The sequence below is a fragment of the Scyliorhinus torazame genome, chromosome 17 (assembly GCF_047496885.1).
Source record: "Scyliorhinus torazame isolate Kashiwa2021f chromosome 17, sScyTor2.1, whole genome shotgun sequence".
NCBI lineage: Eukaryota > Metazoa > Chordata > Chondrichthyes > Carcharhiniformes > Scyliorhinidae > Scyliorhinus > Scyliorhinus torazame.
Genome location: NC_092723.1, coordinates 8,884,409 through 8,899,000, shown reverse-complemented (window position 1 = coordinate 8,899,000; position 14,592 = coordinate 8,884,409). Strand labels below are relative to the sequence as shown.

General features: G+C 47.4%; 1 protein-coding gene across 1 annotated transcript in view; it reads left to right on the top strand.

Annotated features, from left to right (window-relative positions):
• The first annotated feature begins 3,607 nt into the window (after positions 1-3,607).
• Positions 3,608-14,592, top strand: part of LOC140393688 (prickle-like protein 1) — a 163,444-nt gene continuing 152,459 nt past the window's right edge. The window contains exon 1 of the mRNA XM_072479979.1: positions 3,608-3,979. The gene's annotated coding sequence lies outside the window, so the exon portion shown is untranslated. The remainder of the gene's footprint in view (positions 3,980-14,592) is intronic.

The following is a 14,592-nucleotide window of genomic DNA, read 5'->3' as shown; positions in this document are numbered from 1 at the left end:
GAGGGGTTGAATGGTCTCTTCTCTTCCTACTTCTGGCACTTGTCTGTCGTTCGACATAACGTCTTCTTCCAGAGAGAGCAGCCTCAATCCACGATCCAATGTTATTTTTTATTCTTGGCATGCAGTTTGCACAACAGTAAGATTACGTCCAAAGACAATACTGGGCGAGACAAAAAAAAACAAGATGGTGCAATAGTGCGGCTGAATACAGGGCTTTTCAAAGTGAGGTCCGCGGCTGACCTGTAACACCATGTTAAAAACACGGCAATAGCCCATGAGGCTGTCGGCATTCTGGTATAGCATGTCCCAGGAGTACCCAGTGCTGAGTAAAACAAGCATTTTGGTGCTATTGCCCTTCGCGACGATCTACATGTGCGAGGATGGATTTTCCGTTTTCATAAAGATGAAGACGGCAAAAAGGAACTGGCTGAAGTTTGCACCTGATACGCGCATTGCCCTCTCCTCCTGCAAACCTGATTCCAGTGAGATTGCGAGGGCCAATCAGGCTCCCCTTTCATATTAAAGGTAAACGAACACGGCGTGGGTCACAAAGGTCAGCCGGCGAGCATCCTGAAGGTCGGCCGGTTAGCAAAAGTGGGTCCTGGGGAAAAAGGTTTGAAAAACATTGGCTTAATAGGACTTTAATGGACTTTACGACACGTAGATAGTCTGTACAGTCTAAGAGAAGCCCAGGTGAGATGCCTACTCAGTTCTGAATTAACTGATCTCAAACAGCATAGTACTAGAAATATTGTAATCAGCTTCAGTTAGTATAGGGAAATGAAAAGCATCCAAATTTGTAGCTGTGATCAATATAGAAGGTTGTGGACATCAAGTGAAGACAAGATCTGACATCTGGCTCAACTACAACCTCTCCACTGCCCCTTGCAAAGCGGGTGGGGGTTGATGTCAGGAATGAGGTTGGGGGGGGGGGGCGCAGAGACTCTGGCACACAATTAATCCAACCCTTGATCTGTAAGCTTTATGGTGGGGCGTAAAAGATCTGGCCTGCACACCAAATGTGGACCAGCAGTTCCCCTGATTCAGCCCCTGCTCATGAGTACACATTTAAACTTCCCATTCGCAAAGGACTGAAAAAGGCTTCTTCCCTTGCCCACCTCTCCTCCAGGTTCAGGAATCATCCTTTTCCACCCCCCCCCCCCCATGCTGCACCATTGGAGCGAGAATGTGACCCCCCCCCCCCCCATGCTGCACCATTGGAGCGAGAATGTGACAACTGGATTTTATAGTTACCTCCACTACAGCCCCTATTGTTCTCCTGTTTAGAAAGGTTACTGTACAAAATAGGGCATTGAAAAACACCCCACCGACAGTACTTCATCCAAATGTATAGGGAGATCTATGGCAGTGAAGGGGTTAATGTTCATCTTTTCTTTCAGGCTAGCGCTGAGGAACCAAATGACACCATAATATATTTACAATGCTGATTCCAGGTGCTTCCCTGCTTCAAGATTTATTAACGATCGATAAATAAAGAGGTGACATGCAGATGTTCACCTTGAACCAACAAGCAGAAATTCTAAATGTGTGGAAAATAACTACTATCCCTCCCTTTCTCTGAAACATGAAGGCTTGGAAGCTTCAATCCTTATATGATCGGGCTGCAGGGAATCATTTGAACTTTGTTGGCTTGTTCTTCCCGTCATGTAGCAATCGCCAGCTGCCAGCCAATCCCACTGTGCTGTCGGCCATGTTTATAATGGGGGGGGCCACTTCTTTCTGAAGAGATTCCACAGTCTCCCGATGAAAGTTTTCCTCTGGTAGCTAGAGGAATGACCCACCTTGTGAGGTGCCAGTGCTGGCACTGGCGATGTTGGCAATGCCAAGCCAGGCATTGTCACTCCACGGGAGCACTTTCACTTTGTTATGTTCTAGTACTGTGACTATGATTAAGTCAGTGTACCAAAGAACATCCAATTCTAGACTAGTCAAATTTATTATTGTATCAAAAACTGTGGGTTGGAAACTATTACTGACAAACTGGAACAATCACAAACACAACTAACCACGACGACTTCTACAGACTCCCCCTATGTTACAGTGTCACATGGTATAACTTGCCTGCCACCTAGTGGTCGGAGGTCAAACATATTTACATGTACAATTGCTTATGCATATCACTACACGCCTCTGAATCAGAACCTCATGGATTAAGTCCCACCCAGGGACGTGAGCATGAAATTCAAACTGACACTCCAGTGAAGTAATGAGAGACTGCTGCACTGTTGAAGGTGCCATGTTTCAGATGAAGCATTAAACCAAGTCCCTGTCTACATTTTGAGGTGGATGTAGAGGCTTCTAGTGTATTGTTTTGAAGCAGGGAGGTTTCATACAATACAATTATCATCGAGTCCCTGCAGTGCAGAAGGAGGCTATTCAGCCCATTGAATCTGCACCGGCCCTTGGAAAGATCACCCCACCCAAACCCGCACCCCCACCCTATCCGCGTAACCCAGTAACCCCACCTAATCTTGTTGGACACTAAGGGCAATTTAGCCTGGCAAATCCACCTAACTGTACATTGTTGGAGTGTGGGGGGAAACCGGAGCACCCGGAGGAAACCCACGCAGACACGGGAGAACGCGCAGACTCCGCACGGACAGTGACCCAAGCGGGTGAAAGTAGAACTAGGGGGCATAGCCTCAAAATAAGGGGAAGTAGATTTAGGACTGAGCTTAGGAGGAACCTCTTCACCCAAAGGGTTGCGAATCTGTGGAATTCCCTGCCCAGTGAAGCAGTTGAGGCTCTTTCATTAAATGTTTTCAAGATGACGATAGACAGTTTTTTTGAAGAGTTTTTTTCGGGTGGGAAAGTGGAGCTGGGTCCACAATAGATCAGCATGATCTCATAATGGCGGTGCAGGCTCGAAGGGCCAGGAGGTCTACTCCTGCTCCTAGTTCTTATGTTGTTCTTAAGCCGGGAATCGAATCTGGGACCCTGGAGCTGTGAAGCAGCAGTGCTAACCACTATGCTACCGTGCCACCCTCGTGCCTTGGCCAAAGTTTCACCCGCCGGCAACATCATTTAAAAAGGTCAGCCCGTCATTATCATATTGTTGTTTGTGGGAACCGAACAGTGCAAATTGACTGTTCTGTGCCCAACGTAGTGACTGAAATACAAGAATGACTTCATTGGCTGTAAAGCACTTTGGAATGTGCTGTGCTTGTGAAAGACACCAGATAAATGCAAGAATTTCTTCTTTATTTCTATAAATTGCTGCGGAAGAGATGTGTGAGAACTGGCTGTGTGAATCCTGCAAACATCCGACATCAGAAATGACTGCTAACAACCTACATCCCGTCAGGCTACGGCGCGTCTGATCTGTTTTGAACCCTTTTTGCTAATTAAACGCTGCAAATCTGGATCCTCCTATATTTAAAATGCAGATTTTATTTTTATACCAGCCCAAAATTGGACCACTCTTCTTATCCCTAATGCTATAACATTACTGCATTTTCACCCAGTCCAAATAACCTGCTTGTGGTACAAATAATAACGTGGACTTCGAGGAGTTAAAAGCCCCTCCAGCAGCAGCCTCTCCTCTTTCAATATGTTCTCGTCCCACCCAACTGATATGCTCCCCTGGCATTGGCCGTCTCTGCTGAAGAGGCAGCGAAGGCTGGACATATATCACTCCTTCCTGAGCAGACAGCCTGTAATTAGTTGGTTTTAACCTCAGCCCCTGTCACCACACTAAGAAACTGCTCACCCTTCAGTACGAGCCTCTGTGGGAGAAAATGCAGCCGGGCTAAAATAAAAGATCTGCTCACTGCACAAGAGAGGAAGAAAAGGTAACCCCCCCACCGGCCACACACGAAAAAAGCTGGCCAAACACAGAAAACAAAAGCTCTGGTAGGGGGAAATTCAATTTAAACCAAGAAAGAGACAGTAGAAAAGAACGTTTCTGAATCTTTCAACCTGTCAAAGAACCTAAAGTAATTCTCCACAGTGTTCCAGGGTAAGTCTGTTACTCTTAATTTTTCTTCGAAGTTATTGTTCAGAAATGTTGCTCCATTATTAATGACTTTACAGCACAGTTTTAAAATAACTTTAATGGGGCTTATAATATCACTCCCAGCTTGGTTTTGTTAATTTGGAAATGCCTTTGTTTTTTGAACTAACGGGGTGCCTGGGTTTGTCTGATTGGATCCAATTCCCTCGTTTATAATCAGCACGATTTCACTCCTTTGATCTGGCCTCTCAGTTAAATGGTTCCAGTTGTGGTTATTTCTATAACTGTTCCATGGTAACGATTACCAGAAACAGATTTTGGGGATTGGATCTGCTGTCAGCTTTCGGTTTACGTGGAAGTGTGTTGCATTCAGTAAAGAGCTGGCAAAGGAAAATGATGCTTCGAAACAGATTGCGTGCCCAAGGATATTGCTGTCCCTACCATACAATGGTTGGGCAAAGGTGCCAATGCTCACTTCCCGAGACATAGTGAGGTCTTCATTGAAGTTTTGTTATCCAGAGCAGCCAGGTTGTTGAGATCATGGGGACAAAGGATGAATTAGATGTTGTTACCCTCCTCCCTCCATCCTCATGTGGTCCTTAATGTCACAGTGCAGGAAAGAGCAGGGAAACCTCTACAAACTGCACTCACCTCTTGCTTTCAGCCAATATATGCCACAACCCTAGGAGGCCGAAATATGGAAAAGGGGGAGGAAATTGAAACTTACTGGGGAAAATATGGGGCAATTAAGTGCTGGGTGCTTGGAAGGAGTGGAAAAGCTGAGTTCATCGGTCAAGACATGTCCAGGATCCTGTGTCGTTTACTGACGGTGGGTTAACTGCAGAATAGCTACATCATTCTGTATCCAAGTGCTCAAAAGGTTTTGTACATCTTAATGACGGTCTGCAAGATGTTGAATTTAAAGTTAAGTTTAATGGGGGAGGCTTGTCACTCTTCATGAATGACAGATGGTAGATGGTTAAACTAGTGTGCATCCACAAAAGGCTAGAAAAATACTCAGCTTTTGCTAGAACAGCTGAAATGTCTTGCCACCAGTGAAAATGTTGGTATAAATTTTGATTTCATTTGATTTATTGTCACATGTATTAGTATACAGTGAAAAGTATTGTTTCTTGCATGCTGTACAAACAATGCACACCGTACATAGGGAAGGAAGGAGACGACAGAATGTAATGTTACAGTCATAACTAGGGTGTAGGAGGGCAGGACGGTGGTGCAGTGGGTTAGCACTGCAGCCTCACGGCGCCGAGGTCCCAGGTTCGATCCCGGCTCTGGGTCACTGTCCGCGTGGAGTTTGCACATTCTCCCCGTGTTTGCGTGGGTTTCGCCCCCACAACTCAAAAATGTGCAGGCTAGGTGGATTGGCCACGCTAAATTGCCCCTTAATTGGAAATAATGAATTGGGTACTCTAAATTTAGTTTAAAAAATAAATAGGGTGTAGAGAAAAGATCAACTTAATACTAGGTAGGTCCATTCCAAAGTCTGATGGCAGCAGGGAAAAAGCTGTTATTGAGTCGATTGGTATATGTGTCTCTTTCCTGACGGAAGAAGGTGGAAGAGAGTATGTCCGGGGTACGCGGGGTCCTCAATTATGCTGGTTGCCTTTCCGAGGCAGCGGGAATTGTAGACCAAGTCAATGGATGGGAGGTTGGTTTGCGTGATGGACAGGGCTACATTCATAACCTTTTGTAGTTTCCTACGGACTTCAGCTAACACTGTCAATGCTGAAATTCTTTCCCTTTACATCTGGGATGAGGCGAAGAAAGTGTCTTTAACGTGGATTTCCAGGAGTTTCAACCCATCCACACAATCATCGGTCCATATTATTAAAGATTTCGGGTCTGAACTGCACTATAGTCAGCCTTTATTATCAGAAGGCTACCGCAAAATAGGTTATATTTCTCCGGCATTTTGCTACAGATAGCATTAAATATTTTTGCCCGCCAGGTGTGAGGCAGATGAATGGGACCTTTGAATCTGGATCGATGATGCCTCGGGGTGGAAAGGGCTCTGGTGACGTACTGAAGAGGGAGGTTTACCGTTCAATGTAACAAAGTTAAAGCTGGAAATACCCAGCAGGCCTGGCAGCATCTGTGGAGAGAGAAACAGAGTTAATGTTTTGAGTCGAACATGACTCTTCCACTTCCATGTTATTTGCAACCTGTAGACACTTAACTGGGAAGGATAGTAAGAGCCACCATCTGCATTTAACATGGATCTGGGAATGTTTGATATTCTCACTGGGTTTCAATGTGCTTGCACAAAGGTTCCTCACGACTGACTACGCTCACCATAATGAATACAAAATGCTAATTTTGAACAATCTGAAAAAATCCTCATTGGAACCATGGCACAGTGGTCAGCACGGCTGCCTCACAGCTTCAGGGACCCGGGTTCAATTCTGACCTCGGGTGACAGTGTGGCATTTGCACGTTCTCCCCGTGTGTGCGTGGGTTTCCTCCGGGTGCTCCGGTTTCCTCCCACAGTACAAAGATGTGAAGGTTAGGTGGATTGGCCAGGCTAAATTACCCCTTAGTGTCCAAAAGGTTTGGTGGGGATAGGGAGGGAGGTGGGCCTAGATAGGGTCCTGTTTCGGAGGGTTGGTGCAGCCTCGATGGGCCGAATGGCCTCCTTCTGCACTGAAGGGAGTCTATGATTCTACACTGAGATTTCCCTTAGTTTCCATTGTTTTCATTCCTTTGGTTCATGCGTTTCATTTAACACAGCGTGTGATTGCTGGCTGCTGCTATCTTGCTGTAAGCAGGTGAGTGTTTCTCCTGGTAGAAGGTATCACGTTTCTTTCTCCCAGTATGCTGTTTGGGTTGTTTCATATTGTAATAATTTCTGATGTACCCCAATTTGACTAATTCTTTACAGAGCTTTGGCCAACAAAGAAATTCTGAAAACATCTTTTGCTGTTTGGGCTTTCTGTGCGAGTTCCTCAGTGTAACAGAAATTGCCATTCACTTCAGTGTTTATTTCTTCTTGCTTTCCTTTGCGTCAGCTTTCTCTCCTCTTCCCCTTGCGGTCTTGGCTCCTGACAGGGGAACTGCCTCACAGGCCCCAGTCTCCCTTCTGTAATTCACCTCAGCCCCCAGTACATCCTCTGTGAGTGTCGGCGACGAGATTTGGCAGGCTATGTGACTGTTACTGACAAAAGCACTCGGCACACTGCATTGAAGGGGGAGGATTGGGATGGGGGGGGGGGGGGGGGGGGGGGTTTCGAGGGGAGGGGGTTAGGTGGGGCGATGGTTGCACTGGATAATGATCCGAATCTGGAGGCCTAGCACTGTTTTTTTCCCCCTTTCCTAACTCAATATGGGACTGAGGCCAACTCGAGAACCCCTGAGACCTGCCAATTCACAACACAGAGGAAGAGTTGAATCTGGAACATTCTGCTCTCTGTGGCTCATTGACTGAACCAGCTGAACCATCAGGGGAGACCCTTGTGTAATAAATTCACTTTCTTTCTCAGTCACATGCATTAACATTGTCTTGTGCTGTTCATCATTCTGTCTTGGTGCAGTTAAGAGGAATAGTTTTAAGAAATTGACAATGGAGGGACTATGATCAGCTCAAGTCTATATTCCCACCCACAATGTGCACCACCGCACAAACTGCCCCCTAAACTGCAGGGGTGCAGATCTGAGCAGCGATCTAGAATGTACTGTGCATTGCAACAAACAGACTGCGCACAACCGACGTTCCCTCCTCACTGTGCTTGGGCACGCAGCAATCTTGAATTTGCAATGCAATGAACGGGATGCACACAGCAAAGAAGAACATTGCTACTGTGTATTGATGGAGAGTCAGTGGGGCTGAAATTGGTCCCAGGATGGAACACGGCCTGATTTCCTCCACACCACTAACCTAGTCTGGCACCACAAAAGCCACCTCAAGCAAATTGCTCAGGAGGGTCCTGGGTTCAGCCATGGTTAGCGAGTGGGAAAATAAATCCCCCTCCTCCGACCCCAGGTGGAACGTGAGCATGTGTGGACATTGGTCAAGGACACATCCATGCTCAGCTGTTCTTGCATTATTAGAAATCCAGCAAGCACAGGGTTGTCGAGGTCCGTATGTAAAGAACCGTATTTGCGCATTGAAGGCAAGAGGTGAAAAAAAAGAACTTGCAATTGGGACATCCCAAAACACTTTTATATCGAAGGATGCATAGCCATTGTTGTGCTGAAGGAAACAGCACAGTCTATTTGCATGCAGCATGTTTAACAGACAGCAATGTGATCAGCTGTTTCAGTGATAAATGCTACCAATAGGACACCTGGGAAAACTTCCCTGCACTTCCTTGAAACATCACCATGGAAATTCCTACCTGAGTTTAACATTATTGGCACCTCCGATAATGTGGCACTCCCTCAGTACTGCACTGGAGTGTCAGCCTTGCGATTTTGTGCTCCGGTCTCTGGAGTGGGAGGGGAAACCCTCCAATACTTCGCCAATAGCTGACACGGTGATGGAGTTACGAAAATGTGAGTTTATTCTTGGACCAGGGGTTTGAGCAGTGCCTCCAACCTCCTCACTAGCTCGGCAATGGATCTATTTAATGTGGTATAATGGACGGCCCATAAACATGCCTCCATTCAGGGGAAAATATTTTGATTCACGTGAGGGGCTGAAGAACAGAAATGAGTCCCTGGGTAGCAGTATCCTGTTTTATATCGCCTACATGTGCTGGGGTAGGCGAGCAGAAGATCGAGATGCCGGGATGGAAACGTATTCCACTGCAGGCTCGCACAGAGCCCGACACACATGAACTATCGCTTTTGTGAATGTTTCACAGTTTGTAATTGTTGGCCAGGAGTTCCGAAGGAGATTTAGAAAGTAATGGGTAAAATTAGTCACACATTTCCAAAATGAAAGCCAAAGGTAATATTATGCTTCCTGTCACCTCTCTGGCTGCTTTCATGTGGTCTGTATTTTTATTACTTTGTGTCAGGCTGAATCTGAGCCAAGACCCATGTGGATTTTTTTTATTACAGGAATATACTTTAAGTAACAATATGGGGCATCAAAAATCAAACGAGCTTCATTATCATCTTCCTCTTTGGTTTCATTTCAACAAACAACGTGGAAAGATTTTGCACATAGATGGACCCGTAACTCTGCAAGAGGAATTATTAATATCTCAGAGATTGGGCCGGCTTTGCATTCTGGCTGTCTGATTCCAGTAATCCAAACCCCAGACCTTAGTGGAACACCTTAGGCCATCGTAAACCCTTACCATAATAACACTGTCTCCCCACTCACCCCCCTGGGCAGTATTGGCCCTTTAATGAGACGCCTCTTACAGTCTATTTAAGGCTGTGTTCCCAAATCGTTAGAAAATGAACCTACGCATATATTAAAGTGTGCTATGAATATCATTGTTGGTCGTACTTAGTGCCTGCATGCAGGGAAATGTCCAGCCTTATGTTAAGAAAGCTTTCTTTTTATAGCTGAATAATAGCATTCCTGTCCAAAGCACTCGCCCTCCTCCTTATTCTCACTGTGTTAAAGTCAACAACATGATCTGTTGTATTCCATTCTCATTCTTTCCCAAGATTACAAATCTGTGGAACTCTTTACTTCTCTCAGTGCTATCTACCAGCTTTCAAAATCCAGCCTTGGTCCCACTTAATCGTTAATTCTCTGGCTAGGAGAAAAGCTTTTGGTGGAAGGATCAATAAAATTGGCATTTATCACACCAAAGTGAATCGTAATCCTGCACACAGATCAGGGTAAGTATGACAGGGGCAACTTAATCAATAATGCACATTTTGCACTATTGCCAATATCAGAATTGCCCCTAATGAAATATCTCTGGAGTTCAATGACTGTGATTATGTAGAAAAAATGGACCAGGAACATTCCATGAGGTGAATAAGTAGCTTGTTCAGTGAGGGAGAAATTGACATGGGCAGCACAGTAGCACGGTGGTTAGCACTGTTGCTTCACAGCTCTAGGGTCCCAGGTTCGATTCCCGGCTTGGGTCACTGTCTGTGCGGAGTCTGCACGTTCTCCCTGGGTCTGCGTGGGTTTCCTACGGGTGCTCCGGTTTCCTCCCACAGTCCCAAGTTGTGCAGGTCAGGCGGATTGACCATGCTAAATTGCCATCAGTGTCCAAAAAGGTTGGGCGGGGTTACTGGGTTACAGGGATAGGGTGGCGGATTGGGCTTGGGTGGGGTGCTCTTTCCAAGGGCCGGTGCAGCCTAGATGGGCCGAATGGCCTCCTTCTGCACTGTAAATTCTATGATCTATGACACAAGGGAGCGCACTACTCTTTGTCAAATGGCCAAGTGATATCATTACGGTGAGTTTAACATTGAATTGAATTGATACAGTGCAGAAGGAGGCCATTCGGCCCATCGAGTCTGCACCAACCCTCTGCAAGAGCACCTTTCCTGCCCTAACCCCATAGCCCCACATAAACTGCACATCTTAGGACACTAAGGAGCAATTTAGCATGGCCAATCCGCCTAAACTACATCTCACCCAAAAGGCTCAGACAACACCACAGAATCACAATTTTTTGGACAGTGCAGAAGGAGGCCATTCGGCCCATTGTCTCTGCACCAGCTCTCCCAATGAGCAGTTTGCTCAAGTGCCATTTTCCCACTTTCTTCCCGTAAAAGCCTGACCACGTTCTTTTTCAAATAACAGTGTTCCCCGCACCACAATGTCGGCCTGGAGTAAGAGGTCAAAATCTGCAATGGGTTAAGAACCACTCCAGCTTGGAGCAAGAAGGGGAGGGGGCCCTTCCAAATCCAGCACACAGTGTTGCTTGGACAAACGTTCTGTACTATTGTCCAGTACACGGATCTTTTTGGCACAAAAGAATCCTCGGAGATGAGAAAATAATTTGCACAGTGGAGGAAAGGGTAAAAGAAATGTACTGCAACCTCCAGCACTATTCTCTCCATCATTGAAGTGCTTGCTGCATATTACAAATTGAAATAGTTCAATTACACCATTACAGGTATAAATGCTTCACATACAGGTTGAAGCCAGGGGTATTAGCGAAGTGCTTCTAATACTTGGGCCCACAAAACAATGTGAACAGTTTGCCCTGCTTGCCAGGAAGCAATAGCTGAAAACCACATATTCAGCCCAAAGTGAACTGGCCGTCTCGGTTAGGAAGGCGTATGTGCAGAGGAATGCTGAGGGGAGCACATGATTACCTGGTAGACCTGCCTTGGCAGGTAAGTTCAAGCCTCCTCAAGAAACGGGAGATCTTTGAAAATATTGACGTATAATCTACTTAAACTCAAAGAAAGGAAGCCAACATGGAACAATGCCCAGGGATCCATTGTCCCTCGTTTAGACGTGATGGATTTGTGATCATTGATCCATTTCAAAAGGGGTCCTTCATCTGAAAGGTTTGAGAACGACAATATAAAAACCCGACAGTGAACACGGGGATGTATTTGGGGGTCAGTCAGTGAAGATTTTCTGCAGTTTTCTCTCAATGGAGTGTTGTGACGGTTTACATTGGTTATTTTACACCACACAAATCTCATTGTTCAAATTCACGGTACTTCAGCGCCAAGTGGTGAAATCCTGGTCAGAGTCATTGCAACTAAAAGCCAATGTATAATGTCAGCGTGCAGCCTACAGGTTCCACACCGACCTGCCCCAGAAAGCTGAGTGGGACGTCCGCCCCTCACTGGGGAGCAAGTCGTTCCCTCTGGAGCAGCCCTGGCCAATTGGATTGGCCAGCAGCTCCCATCACTCCCGGCGACACCAGGAAGTGTGGCGCTGGCAGGACTCATCGGATCATAGAATTTACAGTGCAGAAGGAAGCCATTCGGGCCATCGAGTCTGCACTGGCCCTTGGAAAGAGCACCTTACCCAAGCCCACACCTCCACCCTATCCCTGTAACCCAGTAACCCCAACCAACCGTTTTTGGGGAGACTAAGGGCAATTTAGCATGGCCAATCCACCTTCAATAAATGTTTTATTAAAGTTTTTCCAACCAACGTTTTTACATAACAAAAATAGAAGTACAAATAATAATAAAAATAAAAATAAACAAGAATTATTAAACAAAACCAGGTGGGCGTTGTGTTCCTATAAAACTTACATTATATCAACAGCTCCCCCCCCCCCCCCCCCCCCCCCTCCCCAGGATGCCGCTGCTGCTGACAATTACTGCTCCCCTAGAAAGTCAAGGAAAGGTTGCCACCGCTGTCAAGGACCCTCTCAAGGCAAACTTTATTCGCTCCAAGCTGAAGAACCCCGCCATATCGCTAACCCAGGTCTCCACACTCGGGGGTTTTGAGTCCCTCCACATTAACAAGATCCGTCTCCGGGCTACCAGGGAGGCAAAGGCCAGTACCCCGGCCTCTTTCGCTTCCTGCAATCCCGGATCCTCCAACACCCCAAATATCGCTACTGTTGGACTCACCTTCACCCGAGTGTCCAAAATCCTGGACATCTCCCTCGCAAACCCCTGCCAGAAGTCTTTCAGCGCCGGGCATGCCCAAAACATATGGGCATGGTTCGCCGGACTCCTTGCACATCTCGGGCACCTGTCCTCCACCCCAAAAAACGTACTCATTCTTGCCGCCGTTATATGCGCCCGATGCACCACCTTAAACTGAATTAAACTGAGCCTGGCACATGATGAGGAGGAGTTCACCCTGCCCAGGGCATCGGCCCACAGGCCCTCATCCAGCTCCTCACCCAGCTCCTCCTCCCACTTGCCCTTCAACTCCTCCACTGAGGCTTCCTCCACCTGCTGCAGCTCCTGATATATGCCCGACACCTTCCCCTCCCCTACCCAAATGCCAGACACCACCCTGTCCTGGATCCTACGTGGGGGCAGCCGCGGGAATGTCCCCACCTGTTTTCTAAGAAAATCCCGAACTTGGAGGTACCTGAACGCATTCCCCGGGGGCAAGCCAAACTTCTCCTCCAGCGCCTGCATGCTGGGGAAAGTCCTGTCTATAAACAGGTCCCCCATCCTCCTAATATCTGCCCTATACCAGCCTTGGAACACCCCATCCATCCTACTTGGAGCAAATCTATGATTATTCCGTATCGGGGTCCACACCTCCTGCCTGTGTCTCCTCCACTGCCCCCAAATCCCCCCCCCGCCCCCCCAGGCTATGCTCCAAGAATGCCCTTTTAACTCGGGGGTTTTTATTCGCCCACACAAACCCCGTAACAATCCTATTCACCAGCTTAAAACAGGACTTGGGGATGAAAATGGGGAGGCACTGAAATACGAAGAGGAACCTGGGGAGAACCGTCATCTTCACAGTCTGCACCCAGGGAAAGCGGGAGCATATCCCACCTTTTAAACTCTCCCTCCATCTGCTCCACGAGCCGGGTTAAGTTGAGCCTGTGCAGGGCATCCCAGTTCCTGGCCACTTGTATCCCCAAGTGCCAAAAGCTCCTCCCCACTATCCTGAGCGGGAGCTCCCTCAGTCTCTCCTCCTGGCCCCTACCGTGGACCACGAACAGCTCACTCTTCCCCACGTTCAACTTATAACCGGAGAACCTCCCAAAGTCCCCCAGGATCCGCATGACCACCCCTATCCCCTCTAGCGGGTCTGAAATGTACAACAACAGATCATCTGTGTAGAGGGAGACCCGGTGTTCCTGCCGCCCCGCGCACCAGCCCCCTCCAATCCCTTGAAGTCCTGAGTGCAATGGCCAACGGCTCAATTGCCAGGACAAACAGCAACGGGGACAGGGGACACCCCTGCCTCTATGGTCAATCCACCTAACCTGCACATCGTTGGACTGTGGGAGGAAACCGGAGCACCCGGAGGAAACCCACGCAGACACGGGGAGAACGTGCAGACTCCGCACAGACAGTGACCCAAGCCGGGAATCGAACCTGGGGCCCTGGAGCTGTGAAGCAACTGTGCTAACCACTGTGCTACCGTGCTGCCCATAAACTGCAGAAGAAGAAGATGGCCAATGCCACTGGATCCCTGGAGAAGGTAATTCCGGGGTCTTGGGCCAGAAGGGTTTAGGTAGGTTAGGGAGAGGAGTGGAGGGGATAGGTTTAAGGGAGGATGTGGATAGGAAGGAAGGGGTAGTTGGGTTTACCTTACGGGGGGGGGGCTGCCTCACGATCAGCAAAGGACAGCCCCGAAAGGGTGACCCTCCCCCTCTTCCTTCGCTGAATGTTTTATGGCGTGGCCCTCGACTGTCAGGGTGAATTGGCTTGATCACAAGATAGCAAGAAACTAGTTTATTCATTTCAAATAATGTGGATCGGCAGCCATTGGAATTCAGTCTGTGCTCAGCTAACCTGGGCCTAAACAAAGGCCTGGACTAAACAATCCTGTTTGATTTTCCATGCAAAATTACAGTTGGTCAGTGCTGGTGAACACACTCAATCTAAAACTCTGCATGCAGTCAACCGCTGGCTCTAACGGGAAACAGTTTAACAACCTCGCTCATTATCGTTCCTTGTGAGGAACTGCAACACAATCAACACTGAAACTTTCTTCACCTTCATCTTGTTTGCATCATAAAACATTTTACATTTCCTGAAATGGCCTTGTTCCATCATGGCCTGTCAAATTCAGTTGAGTTTTACTACATCAAAATAAATCAACCTGCCAACCATCCAATCAACCAGCA